Raw genomic sequence first — 24,170 nt, forward strand, 5'->3', positions numbered from 1 at the left:
AAGATTTTGACACATTCAGCTCAAATGTACAATCATGCGCTAAAAACGCATTTAAAGCAATAAAAAGGTGATTATGGCTGTCAAACCTAAACCAAACGTTGTGCACTCAAATCTTTTGCTGTATTTAGTTTATTTTGGCATCCGGATGATGATTCTAGCATGAAATTGCTTGGGCACCTGTTAATTTTTAAGACCTTGACACATTCAGCTCAAATGTACACAATTGCTGATTATGGCTGTCAAATCTAAACCAAACGTTGTGCACTCAAATCTTTTGCTGTATTTAGTTTATTTTGGCATCCGGATGATGATTCTAGCATGAAATTGCTTGGGCACCTGTTAATTTTTAAGATTTTGACACATTCAGCTCAAATGTACAATCATGCGCTAAAAACGCATTTAAAGGCAATAAAAAGGTGATTATGGCTGTCAAACCTAAACCAAACGTTGTGCACTCAAATCTTTTGCTGTATTTAGTTTATTTTGGCATCCGGATGATGATTCTAGCATGAAATTGCTTGGGCACCTGTTAATTTTTAAGATTTTGACACATTCAGCTCAAATGTACACAATTGCTGATTATGGCTGTCAAATCTAAACCAAACGTTGTGCACTCAAATCTTTTGCTGTATTTAGTTTATTTCGGCATCCGGATGATGATTCTAGCATGAAATTGCTTGGGCACCTGTTAATTTTTAAGATTTTGACACATTCAGCTCAAATGTACAATCATGCGCTAAAAACGCATTTAAAGCAATAAAAAGGTGATTATGGCTGTCAAACCTAAACCAAACGTTGTGCACTCAAATCTTTTGCTGTATTTAGTTTATTTTGGCATCCGGATGATGATTCTAGCATGAAATTGCTTGGGCACCTGTTAATTTTTAAGATTTTGACACATTCAGCTCAAATGTACACAATTGCTGATTATGGCTGTCAAATCTAAACCAAACGTTGTGCACTCAAATCTTTTGCTGTATTTAGTTTATTTTGGCATCCGGATGATGATTCTAGCATGAAATTGCTTGGGCACCTGTTAATTTTTAAGATTTTGACACATTCAGCTCAAATGTACAATCATGCGCTAAAAACGCATTTAAAGCAATAAAAAGGTGATTATGGCTGTCAAACCTAAACCAAACGTTGTGCACTCAAATCTTTTGCTGTATTTAGTTTATTTTGGCATCCGGATGATGATTCTAGCATGAAATTGCTTGGGCACCTGTTAATTTTTAAGATTTTGACACATTCAGCTCAAATGTACACAATTGCTGATTATGGCTGTCAAATCTAAACCAAACGTTGTGCACTCAAATCTTTTGCTGTATTTAGTTTATTTTGGCATCCGGATGATGATTCTAGCATGAAATTGCTTGGGCACCTGTTAATTTTTAAGATTTTGACACATTCAGCTCAAATGTACAATCATGCGCTAAAAACGCATTTAAAGCAATAAAAAGGTGATTATGGCTGTCAAACCTAAACCAAACGTTGTGCACTCAAATCTTTTGCTGTATTTAGTTTATTTTGGCATCCGGATGATGATTCTAGCATGAAATTGCTTGGGCACCTGTTAATTTTTAAGACTTTGACACATTCAGCTCAAATGTACACAATTGCTGATTATGGCTGTCAAATCTAAACCAAACGTTGTGCACTCAAATCTTTTGCTGTATTTAGTTTATTTTGGCATCCGGATGATGATTCTAGCATGAAATTGCTTGGGCACCTGTTAATTTTTAAGATTTTGACACATTCAGCTCAAATGTACAATCATGCGCTAAAAACGCATTTAAAGCAATAAAAAGGTGATTATGGCTGTCAAACCTAAACCAAACGTTGTGCACTCAAATCTTTTGCTGTATTTAGTTTATTTTGGCATCCGGATGATGATTCTAGCATGAAATTGCTTGGGCACCTGTTAATTTTTAAGATTTTGACACATTCAGCTCAAATGTACACAATTGCTGATTATGGCTGTCAAATCTAAACCAAACGTTGTGCACTCAAATCTTTTGCTGTATTTAGTTTATTTTGGCATCCGGATGATGATTCTAGCATGAAATTGCTTGGGCACCTGTTAATTTTTAAGATTTTGACACATTCAGCTCAAATGTACAATCATGCGCTAAAAACGCATTTAAAGCAATAAAAAGGTGATTATGGCTGTCAAACCTAAACCAAACGTTGTGCACTCAAATCTTTTGCTGTATTTAGTTTATTTTGGCATCCGGATGATGATTCTAGCATGAAATTGCTTGGGCACCTGTTAATTTTTAAGATTTTGACACATTCAGCTCAAATGTACACAATTGCTGATTATGGCTGTCAAATCTAAACCAAACGTTGTGCACTCAAATCTTTTGCTGTATTTAGTTTATTTTGGCATCCGGATGATGATTCTAGCATGAAATTGCTTGGGCACCTGTTAATTTTTAAGATTTTGACACATTCAGCTCAAATGTACAATCATGCGCTAAAAACGCATTTAAAGCAATAAAAAGGTGATTATGGCTGTCAAACCTAAACCAAACGTTGTGCACTCAAATCTTTTGCTGTATTTAGTTTATTTTGGCATCCGGATGATGATTCTAGCATGAAATTGCTTGGGCACCTGTTAATTTTTAAGATTTTGACACATTCAGCTCAAATGTACACAATTGCTGATTATGGCTGTCAAATCTAAACCAAACGTTGTGCACTCAAATCTTTTGCTGTATTTAGTTTATTTTGGCATCCGGATGATGATTCTAGCATGAAATTGCTTGGGCACCTGTTAATTTTTAAGATTTTGACACATTCAGCTCAAATATACACAATTGCTGATTATGGCTGTCAAATCTAAACCAAACGTTGTGCACTCAAATCTTTTGCTGTATTTAGTTTATTTTGGCATCCGGATGATGATTCTAGCATGAAATTGCTTGGGCACCTGTTAATTTTTAAGATTTTGACACATTCAGCTCAAATGTACAATCATGCGCTAAAAACGCATTTAAAGCAATAAAAAGGTGATTATGGCTGTCAAACCTAAACCAAACGTTGTGCACTCAAATCTTTTGCTGTATTTAGTTTATTTTGGCATCCGGATGATGATTCTAGCATGAAATTGCTTGGGCACCTGTTAATTTTTAAGACCTTGACACATTCAGCTCAAATGTACACAATTGCTGATTATGGCTGTCAAATCTAAACCAAACGTTGTGCACTCAAATCTTTTGCTGTATTTAGTTTATTTTGGCATCCGGATGATGATTCTAGCATGAAATTGCTTGGGCACCTGTTAATTTTTAAGATTTTGACACATTCAGCTCAAATGTACAATCATGCGCTAAAAACGCATTTAAAGCAATAAAAAGGTGATTATGGCTGTCAAACCTAAACCAAACGTTGTGCACTCAAATCTTTTGCTGTATTTAGTTTATTTTGGCATCCGGATGATGATTCTAGCATGAAATTGCTTGGGCACCTGTTAATTTTTAAGATTTTGACACATTCAGCTCAAATGTACACAATTGCTGATTATGGCTGTCAAATCTAAACCAAACGTTGTGCACTCAAATCTTTTGCTGTATTTAGTTTATTTCGGCATCCGGATGATGATTCTAGCATGAAATTGCTTGGGCACCTGTTAATTTTTAAGATTTTGACACATTCAGCTCAAATGTACAATCATGCGCTAAAAACGCATTTAAAGCAATAAAAAGGTGATTATGGCTGTCAAACCTAAACCAAACGTTGTGCACTCAAATCTTTTGCTGTATTTAGTTTATTTTGGCATCCGGATGATGATTCTAGCATGAAATTGCTTGGGCACCTGTTAATTTTTAAGATTTTGACACATTCAGCTCAAATGTACACAATTGCTGATTATGGCTGTCAAATCTAAACCAAACGTTGTGCACTCAAATCTTTTGCTGTATTTAGTTTATTTTGGCATCCGGATGATGATTCTAGCATGAAATTGCTTGGGCACCTGTTAATTTTTAAGATTTTGACACATTCAGCTCAAATGTACAATCATGCGCTAAAAACGCATTTAAAGCAATAAAAAGGTGATTATGGCTGTCAAACCTAAACCAAACGTTGTGCACTCAAATCTTTTGCTGTATTTAGTTTATTTTGGCATCCGGATGATGATTCTAGCATGAAATTGCTTGGGCACCTGTTAATTTTTAAGACCTTGACACATTCAGCTCAAATGTACACAATTGCTGATTATGGCTGTCAAATCTAAACCAAACGTTGTGCACTCAAATCTTTTGCTGTATTTAGTTTATTTTGGCATCCGGATGATGATTCTAGCATGAAATTGCTTGGGCACCTGTTAATTTTTAAGATTTTGACACATTCAGCTCAAATGTACAATCATGCGCTAAAAACGCATTTAAAGCAATAAAAAGGTGATTATGGCTGTCAAACCTAAACCAAACGTTGTGCACTCAAATCTTTTGCTGTATTTAGTTTATTTTGGCATCCGGATGATGATTCTAGCATGAAATTGCTTGGGCACCTGTTAATTTTTAAGATTTTGACACATTCAGCTCAAATGTACACAATTGCTGATTATGGCTGTCAAATCTAAACCAAACGTTGTGCACTCAAATCTTTTGCTGTATTTAGTTTATTTCGGCATCCGGATGATGATTCTAGCATGAAATTGCTTGGGCACCTGTTAATTTTTAAGATTTTGACACATTCAGCTCAAATGTACAATCATGCGCTAAAAACGCATTTAAAGCAATAAAAAGGTGATTATGGCTGTCAAACCTAAACCAAACGTTGTGCACTCAAATCTTTTGCTGTATTTAGTTTATTTTGGCATCCGGATGATGATTCTAGCATGAAATTGCTTGGGCACCTGTTAATTTTTAAGATTTTGACACATTCAGCTCAAATGTACACAATTGCTGATTATGGCTGTCAAATCTAAACCAAACGTTGTGCACTCAAATCTTTTGCTGTATTTAGTTTATTTTGGCATCCGGATGATGATTCTAGCATGAAATTGCTTGGGCACCTGTTAATTTTTAAGATTTTGACACATTCAGCTCAAATGTACAATCATGCGCTAAAAACGCATTTAAAGCAATAAAAAGGTGATTATGGCTGTCAAACCTAAACCAAACGTTGTGCACTCAAATCTTTTGCTGTATTTAGTTTATTTTGGCATCCGGATGATGATTCTAGCATGAAATTGCTTGGGCACCTGTTAATTTTTAAGATTTTGACACATTCAGCTCAAATGTACACAATTGCTGATTATGGCTGTCAAATCTAAACCAAACGTTGTGCACTCAAATCTTTTGCTGTATTTAGTTTATTTTGGCATCCGGATGATGATTCTAGCATGAAATTGCTTGGGCACCTGTTAATTTTTAAGATTTTGACACATTCAGCTCAAATGTACAATCATGCGCTAAAAACGCATTTAAAGCAATAAAAAGGTGATTATGGCTGTCAAACCTAAACCAAACGTTGTGCACTCAAATCTTTTGCTGTATTTAGTTTATTTTGGCATCCGGATGATGATTCTAGCATGAAATTGCTTGGGCACCTGTTAATTTTTAAGACTTTGACACATTCAGCTCAAATGTACACAATTGCTGATTATGGCTGTCAAATCTAAACCAAACGTTGTGCACTCAAATCTTTTGCTGTATTTAGTTTATTTTGGCATCCGGATGATGATTCTAGCATGAAATTGCTTGGGCACCTGTTAATTTTTAAGATTTTGACACATTCAGCTCAAATGTACAATCATGCGCTAAAAACGCATTTAAAGCAATAAAAAGGTGATTATGGCTGTCAAACCTAAACCAAACGTTGTGCACTCAAATCTTTTGCTGTATTTAGTTTATTTTGGCATCCGGATGATGATTCTAGCATGAAATTGCTTGGGCACCTGTTAATTTTTAAGATTTTGACACATTCAGCTCAAATGTACACAATTGCTGATTATGGCTGTCAAATCTAAACCAAACGTTGTGCACTCAAATCTTTTGCTGTATTTAGTTTATTTTGGCATCCGGATGATGATTCTAGCATGAAATTGCTTGGGCACCTGTTAATTTTTAAGATTTTGACACATTCAGCTCAAATGTACAATCATGCGCTAAAAACGCATTTAAAGCAATAAAAAGGTGATTATGGCTGTCAAACCTAAACCAAACGTTGTGCACTCAAATCTTTTGCTGTATTTAGTTTATTTTGGCATCCGGATGATGATTCTAGCATGAAATTGCTTGGGCACCTGTTAATTTTTAAGATTTTGACACATTCAGCTCAAATGTACACAATTGCTGATTATGGCTGTCAAATCTAAACCAAACGTTGTGCACTCAAATCTTTTGCTGTATTTAGTTTATTTTGGCATCCGGATGATGATTCTAGCATGAAATTGCTTGGGCACCTGTTAATTTTTAAGATTTTGACACATTCAGCTCAAATGTACAATCATGCGCTAAAAACGCATTTAAAGCAATAAAAAGGTGATTATGGCTGTCAAACCTAAACCAAATGTTGTGCACTCAAATCTTTTGCTGTATTTAGTTTATTTTGGCATCCGGATGATGATTCTAGCATGAAATTGCTTGGGCACCTGTTAATTTTTAAGATTTTGACACATTCAGCTCAAATGTACACAATTGCTGATTATGGCTGTCAAATCTAAACCAAACGTTGTGCACTCAAATCTTTTGCTGTATTTAGTTTATTTTGGCATCCGGATGATGATTCTAGCATGAAATTGCTTGGGCACCTGTTAATTTTTAAGATTTTGACACATTCAGCTCAAATATACACAATTGCTGATTATGGCTGTCAAATCTAAACCAAACGTTGTGCACTCAAATCTTTTGCTGTATTTAGTTTATTTTGGCATCCGGATGATGATTCTAGCATGAAATTGCTTGGGCACCTGTTAATTTTTAAGATTTTGACACATTCAGCTCAAATGTACAATCATGCGCTAAAAACGCATTTAAAGCAATAAAAAGGTGATTATGGCTGTCAAACCTAAACCAAACGTTGTGCACTCAAATCTTTTGCTGTATTTAGTTTATTTTGGCATCCGGATGATGATTCTAGCATGAAATTGCTTGGGCACCTGTTAATTTTTAAGATTTTGACACATTCAGCTCAAATGTACACAATTGCTGATTATGGCTGTCAAATCTAAACCAAACGTTGTGCACTCAAATCTTTTGCTGTATTTAGTTTATTTTGGCATCCGGATGATGATTCTAGCATGAAATTGCTTGGGCACCTGTTAATTTTTAAGATTTTGACACATTCAGCTCAAATGTACACAATTGCTGATTATGGCTGTCAAATCTAAACCAAACGTTGTGCACTCAAATCTTTTGCTGTATTTAGTTTATTTTGGCATCCGGATGATGATTCTTGCATGAAATTGCTTGGGCACCTGTTAATTTTTAAGATTTTGACACATTCAGCTCAAATGTACAATCATGCGCTAAAAACGCATTTAAAGCAATAAAAAGGTGATTATGGCTGTCAAACCTAAACCAAACGTTGTGCACTCAAATCTTTTGCTGTATTTAGTTTATTTTGGCATCCGGATGATGATTCTACCATGAAATTGCTTGGGCACCTGTTAATTTTTAAGATTTTGACACATTCAGCTCAAATGTACACAATTGCTGATTATGGCTGTCAAATCTAAACCAAACGTTGTGCACTCAAATCTTTTGCTGTATTTAGTTTATTTTGGCATCCGGATGATGATTCTAGCATGAAATTGCTTGGGCACCTGTTAATTTTTAAGATTTTGACACATTCAGCTCAAATGTACACAATTGCTGATTATGGCTGTCAAATCTAAACCAAACGTTGTGCACTCAAATCTTTTGCTGTATTTAGTTTATTTTGGCATCCGGATGATGATTCTAGCATGAAATTGCTTGGGCACCTGTTAATTTTTAAGATTTTGACACATTCAGCTCAAATGTACAATCATGCGCTAAAAACGCATTTAAAGCAATAAAAAGGTGATTATGGCTGTCAAACCTAAACCAAACGTTGTGCACTCAAATCTTTTGCTGTATTTAGTTTATTTTGGCATCCGGATGATGATTCTAGCATGAAATTGCTTGGGCACCTGTTAATTTTTAAGATTTTGACACATTCAGCTCAAATGTACACAATTGCTGATTATGGCTGTCAAATCTAAACCAAACGTTGTGCACTCAAATCTTTTGCTGTATTTAGTTTATTTTGGCATCCGGATGATGATTCTAGCATGAAATTGCTTGGGCACCTGTTAATTTTTAAGATTTTGACACATTCAGCTCAAATGTACAATCATGCGCTAAAAACGCATTTAAAGCAATAAAAAGGTGATTATGGCTGTCAAACCTAAACCAAACGTTGTGCACTCAAATCTTTTGCTGTATTTAGTTTATTTTGGCATCCGGATGATGATTCTAGCATGAAATTGCTTGGGCACCTGTTAATTTTTAAGATTTTGACACATTCAGCTCAAATGTACACAATTGCTGATTATGGCTGTCAAATCTAAACCAAACGTTGTGCACTCAAATCTTTTGCTGTATTTAGTTTATTTTGGCATCCGTATGATGATTCTAGCATGAAATTGCTTGGGTACCTGTTAATTTTTAAGATTTTGACACATTCAGCTCAAATGTACACAATTGCTGATTATGGCTGTCAAATCTAAACCAAACGTTGTGCACTCAAATCTTTTGCTGTATTTAGTTTATTTTGGCATCCGGATGATGATTCTAGCATGAAATTGCTTGGGCACCTGTTAATTTTTAAGATTTTGACACATTCAGCTCAAATGTACAATCATGCGCTAAAAACGCATTTAAAGCAATAAAAAGGTGATTATGGCTGTCAAACCTAAACCAAACGTTGTGCACTCAAATCTTTTGCTGTATTTAGTTTATTTTGGCATCCGGATGATGATTCTAGCATGAAATTGCTTGGGCACCTGTTAATTTTTAAGATTTTGACACATTCAGCTCAAATGTACACAATTGCTGATTATGGCTGTCAAATCTAAACCAAACGTTGTGCACTCAAATCTTTTGCTGTATTTAGTTTATTTTGGCATCCGGATGATGATTCTAGCATGAAATTGCTTGGGCACCTGTTAATTTTTAAGATTTTGACACATTCAGCTCAAATGTACAATCATGCGCTAAAAACGCATTTAAAGCAATAAAAAGGTGATTATGGCTGTCAAACCTAAACCAAACGTTGTGCACTCAAATCTTTTGCTGTATTTAGTTTATTTTGGCATCCGGATGATGATTCTAGCATGAAATTGCTTGGGCACCTGTTAATTTTTAAGATTTTGACACATTCAGCTCAAATGTACACAATTGCTGATTATGGCTGTCAAATCTAAACCAAACGTTGTGCACTCAAATCTTTTGCTGTATTTAGTTTATTTTGGCCTCCGGATGATGATTCTAGCATGAAATTGCTTGGGCACCTGTTAATTTTTAAGATTTTGACACATTCAGCTCAAATGTACAATCATGCGCTAAAAACGCATTTAAAGCAATAAAAAGGTGATTATGGCTGTCAAACCTAAACCAAACGTTGTGCACTCAAATCTTTTGCTGTATTTAGTTTATTTTGGCATCCGGATGATGATTCTAGCATGAAATTGCTTGGGCACCTGTTAATTTTTAAGATTTTGACACATTCAGCTCAAATGTACACAATTGCTGATTATGGCTGTCAAATCTAAACCAAACGTTGTGCACTCAAATCTTTTGCTGTATTTAGTTTATTTTGGCATCCGGATGATGATTCTAGCATGAAATTGCTTGGGCACCTGTTAATTTTTAAGATTTTGACACATTCAGCTCAAATGTACAATCATGCGCTAAAAACGCATTTAAAGCAATAAAAAGGTGATTATGGCTGTCAAACCTAAACCAAACGTTGTGCACTCAAATCTTTTGCTGTATTTAGTTTATTTTGGCATCCGGATGATGATTCTAGCATGAAATTGCTTGGGCACCTGTTAATTTTTAAGATTTTGACACATTCAGCTCAAATGTACACAATTGCTGATTATGGCTGTCAAATCTAAACCAAACGTTGTGCACTCAAATCTTTTGCTGTATTTAGTTTATTTTGGCATCCGGATGATGATTCTAGCATGAAATTGCTTGGGCACCTGTTAATTTTTAAGATTTTGACACATTCAGCTCAAATGTACAATCATGCCCTAAAAACGCATTTAAAGCAATAAAAAGGTGATTATGGCTGTCAAACCTAAACCAAACGTTGTGCACTCAAATCTTTTGCTGTATTTAGTTTATTTGGGCATCCGGATGATGATTCTAGCATGAAATTGCTTGGGCACCTGTTAATTTTTAAGATTTTGACACATTCAGCTCAAATGTACACAATTGCTGATTATGGCTGTCAAATCTAAACCAAACGTTGTGCACTCAAATCTTTTGCTGTATTTAGTTTATTTTGGCATCCGGATGATGATTCTAGCATGAAATTGCTTGGGCACCTGTTAATTTTTAAGATTTTGACACATTCAGCTCAAATGTACACAATTGCTGATTATGGCTGTCAAATCTAAACCAAACGTTGTGCACTCAAATCTTTTGCTGTATTTAGTTTATTTTGGCATCCGGATGATGATTCTAGCATGAAATTGCTTGGGCACCTGTTAATTTTTAAGATTTTGACACATTCAGCTCAAATGTACACAATTGCTGATTATGGCTGTCAAATCTAAACCAAACGTTGTGCACTCAAATCTTTTGCTGTATTTTGTTTATTTTGGCATCCGGATGATGATTCTAGCATTAAATTGCTGGGCACCTGTTAATTTTTAAGATTTTGACACATTCAGCTCAAATGTACAATCATGCGCTAAAAACGCATTTAAAGCAATAAAAAGGTGATTATGGCTGTCAAACCTAAACCAAACGTTGTGCACTCAAATCTTTTGCTGTATTTAGTTTATTTTGGCATCCGGATGATGATTCTACCATGAAATTGCTTGGGCACCTGTTAATTTTTAAGATTTTGACACATTCAGCTCAAATGTACACAATTGCTGATTATGGCTGTCAAATCTAAACCAAACGTTGTGCACTCAAATCTTTTGCTGTATTTAGTTTATTTTGGCATCCGGATGATGATTCTAGCATGAAATTGCTTGGGCACCTGTTAATTTTTAAGATTTTGACACATTCAGCTCAAATGTACAATCATGCGCTAAAAACGCATTTAAAGCAATAAAAAGGTGATTATGGCTGTCAAACCTAAACCAAACGTTGTGCACTCAAATCTTTTGCTGTATTTAGTTTATTTTGGCATCCGGATGATGATTCTAGCATGAAATTGCTTGGGCACCTGTTAATTTTTAAGATTTTGACACATTCACCTCAAATGTACAATCATGCGCTAAAAACGCATTTAAAGCAATAAAAAGGTGATTATGGCTGTCAAACCTAAACCAAACGTTGTGCACTCAAATCTTTTGCTGTATTTAGTTTATTTTGGCATCCGGATGATGATTCTAGCATGAAATTGCTTGGGCACCTGTTAATTTTTAAGATTTTGACACATTCAGCTCAAATGTACACAATTGCTGATTATGGCTGTCAAATCTAAACCAAACGTTGTGCACTCAAATCTTTTGCTGTATTTTGTTTATTTTGGCATCCGGATGATGATTCTAGCATTAAATTGCTTGGGCACCTGTTAATTTTTAAGATTTTGACACATTCAGCTCAAATGTACAATCATGCGCTAAAAACGCATTTAACGCAATAAAAAGGTGATTATGGCTGTCAAACCTAAACCAAACGTTGTGCACTCAAATCTTTTGCTGTATTTAGTTTATTTTGGCATCCGGATGATGATTCTAGCATGAAATTGCTTGGGCACCTGTTAATTTTTAAGATTTTGACACATTCAGCTCAAATGTACACAATTGCTGATTATGGCTGTCAAATCTAAACCAAACGTTGTGCACTCAAATCTTTTGCTGTATTTAGTTTATTTTGGCATCCGGATGATGATTCTAGCATGAAATTGCTTGGGCACCTGTTAATTTTTAAGATTTTGACACATTCAGCTCAAATGTACACAATTGCTGATTATGGCTGTCAAATCTAAACCAAACGTTGTGCACTCAAATCTTTTGCTGTATTTAGTTTATTTTGGCATCCGGATGATGATTCTAGCATGAAATTGCTTGGGCACCTGTTAATTTTTAAGATTTTGACACATTCAGCTCAAATGTACAATCATGCGCTAAAAACGCATTTAAAGCAATAAAAAGGTGATTATGGCTGTCAAACCTAAACCAAACGTTGTGCACTCAAATCTTTTGCTGTATTTAGTTTATTTTGGCATCCGGATGATGATTCTAGCATGAAATTGCTTGGGCACCTGTTAATTTTTAAGATTTTGACACATTCAGCTCAAATGTACACAATTGCTGATTATGGCTGTCAAATCTAAACCAAACGTTGTGCACTCAAATCTTTTGCTGTATTTAGTTTATTTTGGCATCCGGATGATGATTCTAGCATGAAATTGCTTGGGCACCTGTTAATTTTTAAGATTTTGACACATTCAGCTCAAATGTACACAATTGCTGATTATGGCTGTCAAATCTAAACCAAACGTTGTGCACTCAAATCTTTTGCTGTATTTAGTTTATTTTGGCCTCCGGATGATGATTCTAGCATGAAATTGCTTGGGCACCTGTTAATTTTTAAGATTTTGACACATTCAGCTCAAATGTACAATCATGCGCTAAAAACGTATTTAAAGCAATAAAAAGGTGATTATGGCTGTCAAACCTAAACCAAACGTTGTGCACTCAAATCTTTTGCTGTATTTAGTTTATTTTGGCATCCGGATGATGATTCTAGCATGAAATTGCTTGGGCACCTGTTAATTTTTAAGATTTTGACACATTCAGCTCAAATGTACACAATTGCTGATTATGGCTGTCAAATCTAAACCAAACGTTGTGCACTCAAATCTTTTGCTGTATTTAGTTTATTTTGGCATCCGGATGATGATTCTAGCATGAAATTGCTTGGGCACCTGTTAATTTTTAAGATTTTGACACATTCAGCTCAAATGTACAATCATGCGCTAAAAACGCATTTAAAGCAATAAAAAGGTGATTATGGCTGTCAAACCTAAATCAAACGTTGTGCACTCAAATCTTTTGCTGTATTTAGTTTATTTTGGCATCCGGATGATGATTCTACCATGAAATTGCTTGGGCACCTGTTAATTTTTAAGATTTTGACACATTCAGCTCAAATGTACACAATTGCTGATTATGGCTGTCAAATCTAAACCAAACGTTGTGCACTCAAATCTTTTGCTGTATTTAGTTTATTTTGGCATCCGGATGATGATTCTAGCATGAAATTGCTTGGGCACCTGTTAATTTTTAAGATTTTGACACATTCAGCTCAAATGTACAATCATGCGCTAAAAACGCATTTAAAGCAATAAAAAGGTGATTATGGCTGTCAAACCTAAACCAAACGTTGTGCACTCAAATCTTTTGCTGTATTTAGTTTATTTTGGCATCCGGATGATGATTCTAGCATGAAATTGCTTGGGCACCTGTTAATTTTTAAGACTTTGACACATTCAGCTCAAATGTACACAATTGCTGATTATGGCTGTCAAATCTAAACCAAACGTTGTGCACTCAAATCTTTTGCTGTATTTAGTTTATTTTGGCATCCGGATGATGATTCTAGCATGAAATTGCTTGGGCACCTGTTAATTTTTAAGATTTTGACACATTCAGCTCAAATGTACAATCATGCGCTAAAAACGCATTTAAAGCAATAAAAAGGTGATTATGGCTGTCAAACCTAAACCAAACGTTGTGCACTCAAATCTTTTGCTGTATTTAGTTTATTTTGGCATCCGGATGATGATTCTAGCATGAAATTGCTTGGGCACCTGTTAATTTTTAAGATTTTGACACATTCAGCTCAAATGTACACAATTGCTGATTATGGCTGTCAAATCTAAACCAAACGTTGTGCACTCAAATCTTTTGCTGTATTTAGTTTATTTTGGCATCCGGATGATGATTCTAGCATGAAATTGCTTGGGCACCTGTTAATTTTTAAGATTTTGACACATTCAGCTCAAATGTACAATCATGCGCTAAAAACGCATTTAAAGCAATAAAAAGGTGATTATGGCTGTCAAACCTAAACCAAACGTTGTGCACTCAAATCTTTTGCTGTATTTAGTTTATTTTGGCATCCGGATGATGATTCTAGCATGAAATTGCTTGGGCACCTGTTAATTTTTAAGATTTTGACACATTCAGCTCAAATGTACACAATTGCTGATTATGGCTGTCAAATCTAAACCAAACGTTGTGCACTCAAATCTTTTGCTGTATTTAGTTTATTTTGGCATCCGGATGATGATTCTAGCATGAAATTGCTTGGGCACCTGTTAATTTTTAAGATTTTGACACATTCAGCTCAAATGTACAATCATGCGCTAAAAACGCATTTAAAGCAATAAAAAGGTGATTATGGCTGTCAAACCTAAACCAAACGTTGTGCACTCAAATCTTTTGCTGTATTTAGTTTATTTTGGCATCCGGATGATGATTCTAGCATGAAATTGCTTGGGCACCTGTTAATTTTTAAGATTTTGACACATTCAGCTCAAATGTACACAATTGCTGATTATGGCTGTCAAATCTAAACCAAACGTTGTGCACTCAAATCTTTTGCTGTATTTAGTTTATTTTGGCATCCGGATGATGATTCTAGCATGAAATTGCTTGGGCACCTGTTAATTTTTAAGATTTTGACACATTCAGCTCAAATATACACAATTGCTGATTATGGCTGTCAAATCTAAACCAAACGTTGTGCACTCAAATCTTTTGCTGTATTTAGTTTATTTTGGCATCCGGATGATGATTCTAGCATGAAATTGCTTGGGCACCTGTTAATTTTTAAGATTTTGACACATTCAGCTCAAATGTACAATCATGCGCTAAAAACGCATTTAAAGCAATAAAAAGGTGATTATGGCTGTCAAACCTAAACCAAACGTTGTGCACTCAAATCTTTTGCTGTATTTAGTTTATTTTGGCATCCGGATGATGATTCTAGCATGAAATTGCTTGGGCACCTGTTAATTTTTAAGATTTTGACACATTCAGCTCAAATGTACACAATAGGTCGCTTGCACATGTCGTCACTTCCGCCTCGGATTTCTCGTAGTCGCCATGCTGGGTGGCCTCCATTTACGTAGCGATTCGGTCTAACACGTATCTATCACGTTTGTTTTCTGCGTTTAAAATGGTACATTGTTGCTGCATCGTTGGCTGTTCGAACAAAGCCAAGGGGGAAAATGGTCGGTCTTTTTTCCGAATTCCGAAAATAATTAGGAACCAGGGCCTGGAGACAGAGGAGTGCGGACTCCGGAGGGAAGTCGTTACTTTGGGCTCGTGTGTGCAGCGATCACTTTGTGAGCGGTAAGCTTGTTTACCTTTATTTAATTTAATGCATAAGGATTAATAACGTTTCGACCGCCCATATATGGGCAAGTTGCTTATGTTTTGGATTCATGAGCAAGCAAGTTCGGTAGTACAAGCTGGCTAGCGGACGTTAGCCGAAAGCTAACATCGAACATTTTCACCCAAGTAGTGCCAGTGCAAAGTGTTTACTGCTGAAATTTGATTGATTAGTCTTGGGCTCTTAATGCCGATAACATGTTTTTTGGTGGCAAAATGTAAACTTGGAAAAAAAGAGACAGAAGGGGGTGATGCAAGAAAACAGACCCCCGGGGGTGATGCAAGTAAACAGACCCCCGGTAGCCTACACATCATGCTAAAGAACTTATTCACGGCCACCCTACTGCGGTAAAATAACCAGTCTTTCCATATTTTATTTGTTTATATATTTGTTTATTTTAACAGGTCGCCCTGCGCCCGTTTTTCTGTCCAATCATCCCGACTGGTGGGCTCCAACATTAAAGTTGGGTCCCAAGTTACAACATCTATGTCTCAGCCCAGTCGGTGCCAAGATATGAACGTGCACAGGAGAGACAAGCAAAGAAAAGACGACTCGAAGTGGCAGAGATTGTTGCAGTTATGCAGCCAGATGGCTCCAGTAACCTGTACCCTCAAGTACTGCTGACATCATTGACACTGGTATGCCACTCAGAATTCATTACATGATATATTGTATGCATGAGTGAATGTATGTGTTTATGTTTGTGTGTGTACACGCACCTTATATTTTAGAGACATTTGGAAGTGTTTATAGAAACAAGTATTTGCCTGTAGCAATGTTCATACATTAAAAAATGCAACAAAATGTGTACATTTCTTTTACACTGACAAAAAAAAACTATACTACTGTACTATATTAAACCTATTACTGGTATGTATTTTTTTGTGATCTTTTTTTATTATTATTTCTTTAGGGATCTCATGCCACACCGACTTGATTGCCAATGACATGATGGAAACGAAGGCGAGCATTGAAGGAGGACAACATGCGACTGTTTGTTTGGCGCTAATAAAGGCAGCGAATATACAAATTCTATTGTTGGGTTTGTTTACAAAGCTATACATAATACAAATGACAGGATTTGACTCAATATGGCAATATGGTCCCTCTTAAAGTAATGGCATAAATCTCTATTATTTCTAAAAGCACAAAAAATGAAGTGAATAATGATTAGATGTAGTAATTTCAGGGATAAAATTGAACTGTTAATTAATGCAGTTTATTTTAGCACAGGTGCCTACCATCCTGAGATATTTACATTAAAATTCCTTACTGCTTATCCTCACGAGGGTTGATAATTTGTGTCAAAATATTAGGCCATTATTTTAAGAGTATGACGGTATGATGTAATGTTGATGGGGTATGCAATGACTTTCATTATGCTATGTACAGAGGAAAAAGTTGCTCTCTTTTAAATTTGTTTAATGTAAGACAAGTACCAGTACTGTGTTACAGTTTTCCCAATAATCCTTGTTTCACACTTGTCACAAAACCACTGTCCTTTTGGCAGTCTAGATTGGCACACTTCAAGTGATATCATTTGATTTTACAATCTGCTGCAGCACAAAAAAACTACTTTACTCCGCATCTTTGAAGTACATGAGCAAGTGGTAGGTGACAGCGGCTGAGCAGGAACACTGGAAGTCCACTGCTGATCTAGTAACTGCTCTCCCGAGCAGTTCAGGTAAGGAGGGGATTTGGGGGAAAAAAACTCTGGCTTTTCCAGCTGGCCAAAACGAGCGATCTGGGTGGACTCGCTCAATCACACTTTGTCCACACCACAAAGTCGCAGAAGTCCGTCCAGTTAAACTCATCTGTGCCTGAATCTGAAAATATTACAAACATTGTAATGAAAATATGAAACATAGAATTAAATAATAAACTACAAAAAGTAAAGCCATACATACCTGGTAATAATATTGGTGTTGTCGTGACAAGTGATGGGAATTGTTGCCATCCGGTACCAGACAGAAATTGGGTGTTGTGACAGCCTCCTTAACCGTGAGATCATAAGAAAAGCTGTCAGTATGCTCAGTAGTTACCATGAACACGTTTTATTGTACTAGAAACTGAAACTAAAAATACGTCCTCTGAGAGTGGTTAACCTTAACCATTTAGCATAAGTTGATTAAGTAACATGTAACTAGTGAAAGGGTAGCATTAAATTTAATTAAGCCACGGGGAGGCTGTGCATAGTTACTTTTTATTCTTATACGCTCTGCCATATTTGCCTGTTATAAAATTATTAGAAAAACCACATCAGGTAAACCCAGCTGTGCATGTAAACACAATGATAACAGGAAGCCTGAGAACAAATCAACATTTTTGTGTGCAGAATTACCAACACCATGTGGTTTACTTACGTGCAACAGCAACAGTTTCTTCTGATGCGATGTTAAAGTTTACACTCTGTATCCACCCGCTTACAAAATAATTGTAAGCCTCCAGGGATTTGTTGGCGTGTTATGGAGCATGTTGTCAACACGAGGTAGTGAAAGATGTCCAGAGATGTCACATTTGGCCAGCAAGCTTTCTCCGTCAAAAAAAAATCACCCTTGGTCAGGACGTAATTAGGATCAATCCCGCCACACAGAGACACCTTCTGCCTGTATCGTTGTTTTTGATCTTCCGGTAAATCGTGAAAATACTGCGAAAATTACATCAGGTTGATGAGCTCTACCGTGTAACTCACGAGTGTACCTTGTGAACCGGCGGACACCCAAGATGGCGCCCGAAGAAAAAACTCCCATGATGCATTACGATGTGCAAGCGACCTATTGCTGATTATGGCTGTCAAATCTAAACCAAACGTTGTGCACTCAAATCTTTTGCTGTATTTAGTTTATTTTGGCATCCGGATGATGATTCTAGCATGAAATTGCTTGGGCACCTGTTAATTTTTAAGATTTTGACACATTCAGCTCAAATGTACAATCATGCGCTAAAAACGCATTTAAAGCAATAAAAAGGTGATTATGGCTGTCAAACCTAAACCAAACGTTGTGCACTCAAATCTTTTGCTGTATTTAGTTTATTTTGGCATCCGGATGATGATTATAGCATGAAATTGCTTGGGCACCTGTTAATTTTTAAGATTTTGACACATTCAGCTCAAATGTACACAATTGCTGATTATGGCTGTCAAATCTAAACCAAACGTTGTGCACTCAAATCTTTTGCTGTATTTAGTTTATTTTGGCATCCGGATGATGATTCTAGCATGAAATTGCTTGGGCACCTGTTAATTTTTAAGATTTTGACACATTCAGCTCAAATGTACACAATTGCTGATTATGGCTGTCAAATCTAAACCAAACGTTGTGCACTCAAATCTTTTGCTGTATTTAGTTTATTTTGGCCTCCGGATGATGATTCTAGCATGAAATTGCTTGGGCACCTGTTAATTTTTAAGATTTTGACACATTCAGCTCAAATGTACAATCATGCGCTAAAAACGTATTTAAAGCAATAAAAAGGTGATTATGGCTGTCAAACCTAAACCAAACGTTGTGCACTCAAATCTTTTGCTGTATTTAGTTTATTTTGGCATCCGGATGATGATTCTAGCATGAAATTGCTTGGGCACCTGTTAATTTTTAAGATTTTGACACATTCAGCTCAAATGTACACAATTGCTGATTATGGCTGTCAAATCTAAACCAAACGTTGTGCACTCAAATCTTTTGCTGTATTTAGTTTATTTTGGCATCCGGATGATGATTCTAGCATGAAATTGCTTGGGCACCTGTTAATTTTTAAGATTTTGACACATTCAGCTCAAATGTACAATCATGCGCTAAAAACGCATTTAAAGCAATAAAAAGGTGATTATGGCTGTCAAACCTAAACCAAACGTTGTGCACTCAAATCTTTTGCTGTATTTAGTTTATTTTGGCATCCGGATGATGATTCTAGCATGAAATTGCTTGGGCACCTGTTAATTTTTAAGATTTTGACACATTCACCTCAAATGTACAATCATGCGCTAAAAACGCATTTAAAGCAATAAAAAGGTGATTATGGCTGTCAAACCTAAACCAAACGTTGTGCACTCAAATCTTTTGCTGTATTTAGTTTATTTTGGCATCCGGATGATGATTCTAGCATGAAATTGCTTGGGCACCTGTTAATTTTTAAGATTTTGACACATTCAGCTCAAATGTACAATCATGCGCTAAAAACGCATTTAAAGCAATAAAAAGGTGATTATGGCTGTCAAACCTAAACCAAACGTTGTGCACTCAAATCTTTTGCTGTATTTAGTTTATTTTGGCATCCGGATGATGATTCTAGCATGAAATTGCTTGGGCACCTGTTAATTTTTAAGATTTTGACACATTCAGCTCAAATGTACACAATTGCTGATTATGGCTGTCAAATCTAAACCAAACGTTGTGCACTCAAATCTTTTGCTGTATTTAGTTTATTTTGGCATCCGGATGATGATTCTAGCATGAAATTGCTTGGGCACCTGTTAATTTTTAAGATTTTGACACATTCAGCTCAAATATACACAATTGCTGATTATGGCTGTCAAATCTAAACCAAACGTTGTGCACTCAAATCTTTTGCTGTATTTAGTTTATTTTGGCATCCGGATGATGATTCTAGCATGAAATTGCTTGGGCACCTGTTAATTTTTAAGATTTTGACACATTCAGCTCAAATGTACAATCATGCGCTAAAAACGCATTTAAAGCAATAAAAAGGTGATTATGGCTGTCAAACCTAAACCAAACGTTGTGCACTCAAATCTTTTGCTGTATTTAGTTTATTTTGGCATCCGGATGATGATTCTAGCATGAAATTGCTTGGGCACCTGTTAATTTTTAAGATTTTGACACATTCAGCTCAAATGTACACAATTGCTGATTATGGCTGTCAAATCTAAACCAAACGTTGTGCACTCAAATCTTTTGCTGTATTTAGTTTATTTTGGCATCCGGATGATGATTCTAGCATGAAATTGCTTGGGCACCTGTTAATTTTTAAGATTTTGACACATTCAGCTCAAATGTACAATCATGCGCTAAAAACGCATTTAAAGCAATAAAAAGGTGATTATGGCTGTCAAACCTAAACCAAACGTTGTGCACTCAAATCTTTTGCTGTATTTAGTTTATTTTGGCATCCGGATGATGATTCTAGCATGAAATTGCTTGGGCACCTGTTAATTTTTAAGATTTTGACACATTCAGCTCAAATGTACACAATTGCTGATTATGGCTGTCAAATCTAAACCAAACGTTGTGCACTCAAATCTTTTGCTGTATTTAGTTTATTTTGGCATCCGGATGATGATTCTAGCATGAAATTGCTTGGGCACCTGTTAATTTTTAAGATTTTGACACATTCAGCTCAAATGTACACAATTGCTGATTATGGCTGTCAAATCTAAACCAAACGTTGTGCACTCAAATCTTTTGCTGTATTTAGTTTATTTTGGCCTCCGGATGATGATTCTAGCATGAAATTGCTTGGGCACCTGTTAATTTTTAAGATTTTGACACATTCAGCTCAAATGTACAATCATGCGCTAAAAACGTATTTAAAGCAATAAAAAGGTGATTATGGCTGTCAAACCTAAACCAAACGTTGTGCACTCAAATCTTTTGCTGTATTTAGTTTATTTTGGCATCCGGATGATGATTCTAGCATGAAATTGCTTGGGCACCTGTTAATTTTTAAGATTTTGACACATTCAGCTCAAATGTACACAATTGCTGATTATGGCTGTCAAATCTAAACCAAACGTTGTGCACTCAAATCTTTTGCTGTATTTAGTTTATTTTGGCATCCGGATGATGATTCTAGCATGAAATTGCTTGGGCACCTGTTAATTTTTAAGATTTTGACACATTCAGCTCAAATGTACAATCATGCGCTAAAAACGCATTTAAAGCAATAAAAAGGTGATTATGGCTGTCAAACCTAAACCAAACGTTGTGCACTCAAATCTTTTGCTGTATTTAGTTTATTTTGGCATCCGGATGATGATTCTAGCATGAAATTGCTTGGGCCCCTGTTAATTTTTAAGATTTTGACACATTCAGCTCAAATGTACAATCATGCGCTAAAAACGCATTTAAAGCAATAAAAAGGTGATTATGGCTGTCAAACCTAAACCAAACGTTGTGCACTCAAATCTTTTGCTGTATTTAGTTTATTTTGGCATCCGGATGATGATTCTAGCATGAAATTGCTTGGGCACCTGTTAATTTTTAAGATTTTGACACATTCAGCTCAAATGTACAATCATGCGCTAAAAACGCATTTAAAGCAATAAAAAGGTGATTATGGCTGTCAAACCTAAACCAAACGTTGTGCACTCAAATCTTTTGCTGTATTTAGTTTATTTTGGCATCCGGATGATGATTCTAGCATGAAATTGCTTGGGCACCTGTTAATTTTTAAGATTTTGACACATTCAGCTCAAATGTACAATCATGCGCTAAAAACGCATTTAAAGCAATAAAAAGGTGATTATGGCTGTCAAACCTAAACCAAACGTTGTGCACTCAAATCTTTTGCTGTATTTAGTTTATTTTGGCATCCGGATGATGATTCTAGCATGAAATTGCTTGGGCACCTGTTAATTTTTAAGATTTTGACACATTCAGCTCAAATGTACAATCATGCGCTAAAAACGCATTTAAAGCAATAAAAAGGTGATTATGGCTGTCAAACCTAAACCAAACGTTGTGCACTCAAATCTTTTGCTGTATTTAGTTTATTTTGGCATCCGGATGATGATTCTAGCATGAAATTGCTTGGGCACCTGTTAATTTTTAAGATTTTGACACATTCAGCTCAAATGTACACAATTGCTGATTATGGCTGTCAAATCTAAACCAAACGTTGTGCACTCAAATCTTTTGCTGTATTTAGTTTATTTTGGCATCCGGATGATGATTCTAGCATGAAATTGCTTGGGCACCTGTTAATTTTTAAGATTTTGACACATTCAGCTCAAATGTACAATCATGCGCTAAAAACGCATTTAAAGCAATAAAAAGGTGATTATGGCTGTCAAACCTAAACCAAACGTTGTGCACTCAAATCTTTTGCTGTATTTAGTTTATTTTGGCATCCGGATGATGATTCTAGCATGAAATTGCTTGGGCACCTGTTAATTTTTAAGATTTTGACACATTCAGCTCAAATGTACAATCATGCGCTAAAAACGCATTTAAAGCAATAAAAAGGTGATTATGGCTGTCAAACCTAAACCAAACGTTGTGCACTCAAATCTTTTGCTGTATTTAGTTTATTTTGGCATCCGGATGATGATTCTAGCATGAAATTGCTTGGGCACCTGTTAATTTTTAAGATTTTGACACATTCAGCTCAAATGTACACAATTGCTGATTATGGCTGTCAAATCTAAACCAAACGTTGTGCACTCAAATCTTTTGCTGTATTTAGTTTATTTTGGCATCCGGATGATGATTCTAGCATGAAATTGCTTGGGCACCTGTTAATTTTTAAGATTTTGACACATTCAGCTCAAATGTACACAATTGCTGATTATGGCTGTCAAATCTAAACCAAACGTTGTGCACTCAAATCTTTTGCTGTATTTAGTTTATTTTGGCCTCCGGATGATGATTCTAGCATGAAATTGCTTGGGCACCTGTTAATTTTTAAGATTTTGACACATTCAGCTCAAATGTACAATCATGCGCTAAAAACGTATTTAAAGCAATAAAAAGGTGATTATGGCTGTCAAACCTAAACCAAACGTTGTGCACTCAAATCTTTTGCTGTATTTAGTTTATTTTGGCATCCGGATGATGATTCTAGCATGAAATTGCTTGGGCACCTGTTAATTTTTAAGATTTTGACACATTCAGCTCAAATGTACACAATTGCTGATTATGGCTGTCAAATCTAAACCAAACGTTGTGCACTCAAATCTTTTGCTGTATTTAGTTTATTTTGGCATCCGGATGATGATTCTAGCATGAAATTGCTTGGGCACCTGTTAATTTTTAAGATTTTGACACATTCAGCTCAAATGTACAATCATGCGCTAAAAACGCATTTAAAGCAATAAAAAGGTGATTATGGCTGTCAAACCTAAACCAAACGTTGTGCACTCAAATCTTTTGCTGTATTTAGTTTATTTTGGCATCCGGATGATGATTCTAGCATGAAATTGCTTGGGCACCTGTTAATTTTTAAGATTTTGACACATTCACCTCAAATGTACAATCATGCGCTAAAAACGCATTTAAAGCAATAAAAAGGTGATTATGGCTGTCAAACCTAAACCAAACGTTGTGCACTCAAATCTTTTGCTGTATTTAGTTTATTTTGGCATCCGGATGATGATTCTAGCATGAAATTGCTTGGGCACCTGTTAATTTTTAAGATTTTGACACATTCAGCTCAAATGTACAATCATGCGCTAAAAACGCATTTAAAGCAATAAAAAGGTGATTATGGCTGTCAAACCTAAACCAAACGTTGTGCACTCAAATCTTTTGCTGTATTTAGTTTATTTTGGCATCCGGATGATGATTCTAGCATGAAATTGCTTGGGCACCTGTTAATTTTTAAGATTTTGACACATTCAGCTCAAATGTACACAATTGCTGATTA

General features: G+C 35.8%; 1 long non-coding RNA gene across 1 annotated transcript; it reads left to right on the top strand.

Moving 5' to 3' along the window:
• The first annotated feature begins 15,227 nt into the window (after positions 1 to 15,227).
• On the top strand, positions 15,228 to 16,596 carry LOC144011295 (uncharacterized). The gene is made up of 3 exons (XR_013281646.1): positions 15,228 to 15,526; positions 15,971 to 16,204; positions 16,480 to 16,596. It is a non-coding gene; the product is annotated as an uncharacterized LOC144011295 (long non-coding RNA).
• Positions 16,597 to 24,170: the final 7,574 nt, after the last annotated feature.

This window comes from Festucalex cinctus, unplaced genomic scaffold (genome assembly GCF_051991245.1).
Source record: "Festucalex cinctus isolate MCC-2025b unplaced genomic scaffold, RoL_Fcin_1.0 HiC_scaffold_69, whole genome shotgun sequence".
NCBI classification, from domain to species: domain Eukaryota; kingdom Metazoa; phylum Chordata; class Actinopteri; order Syngnathiformes; family Syngnathidae; genus Festucalex; species Festucalex cinctus.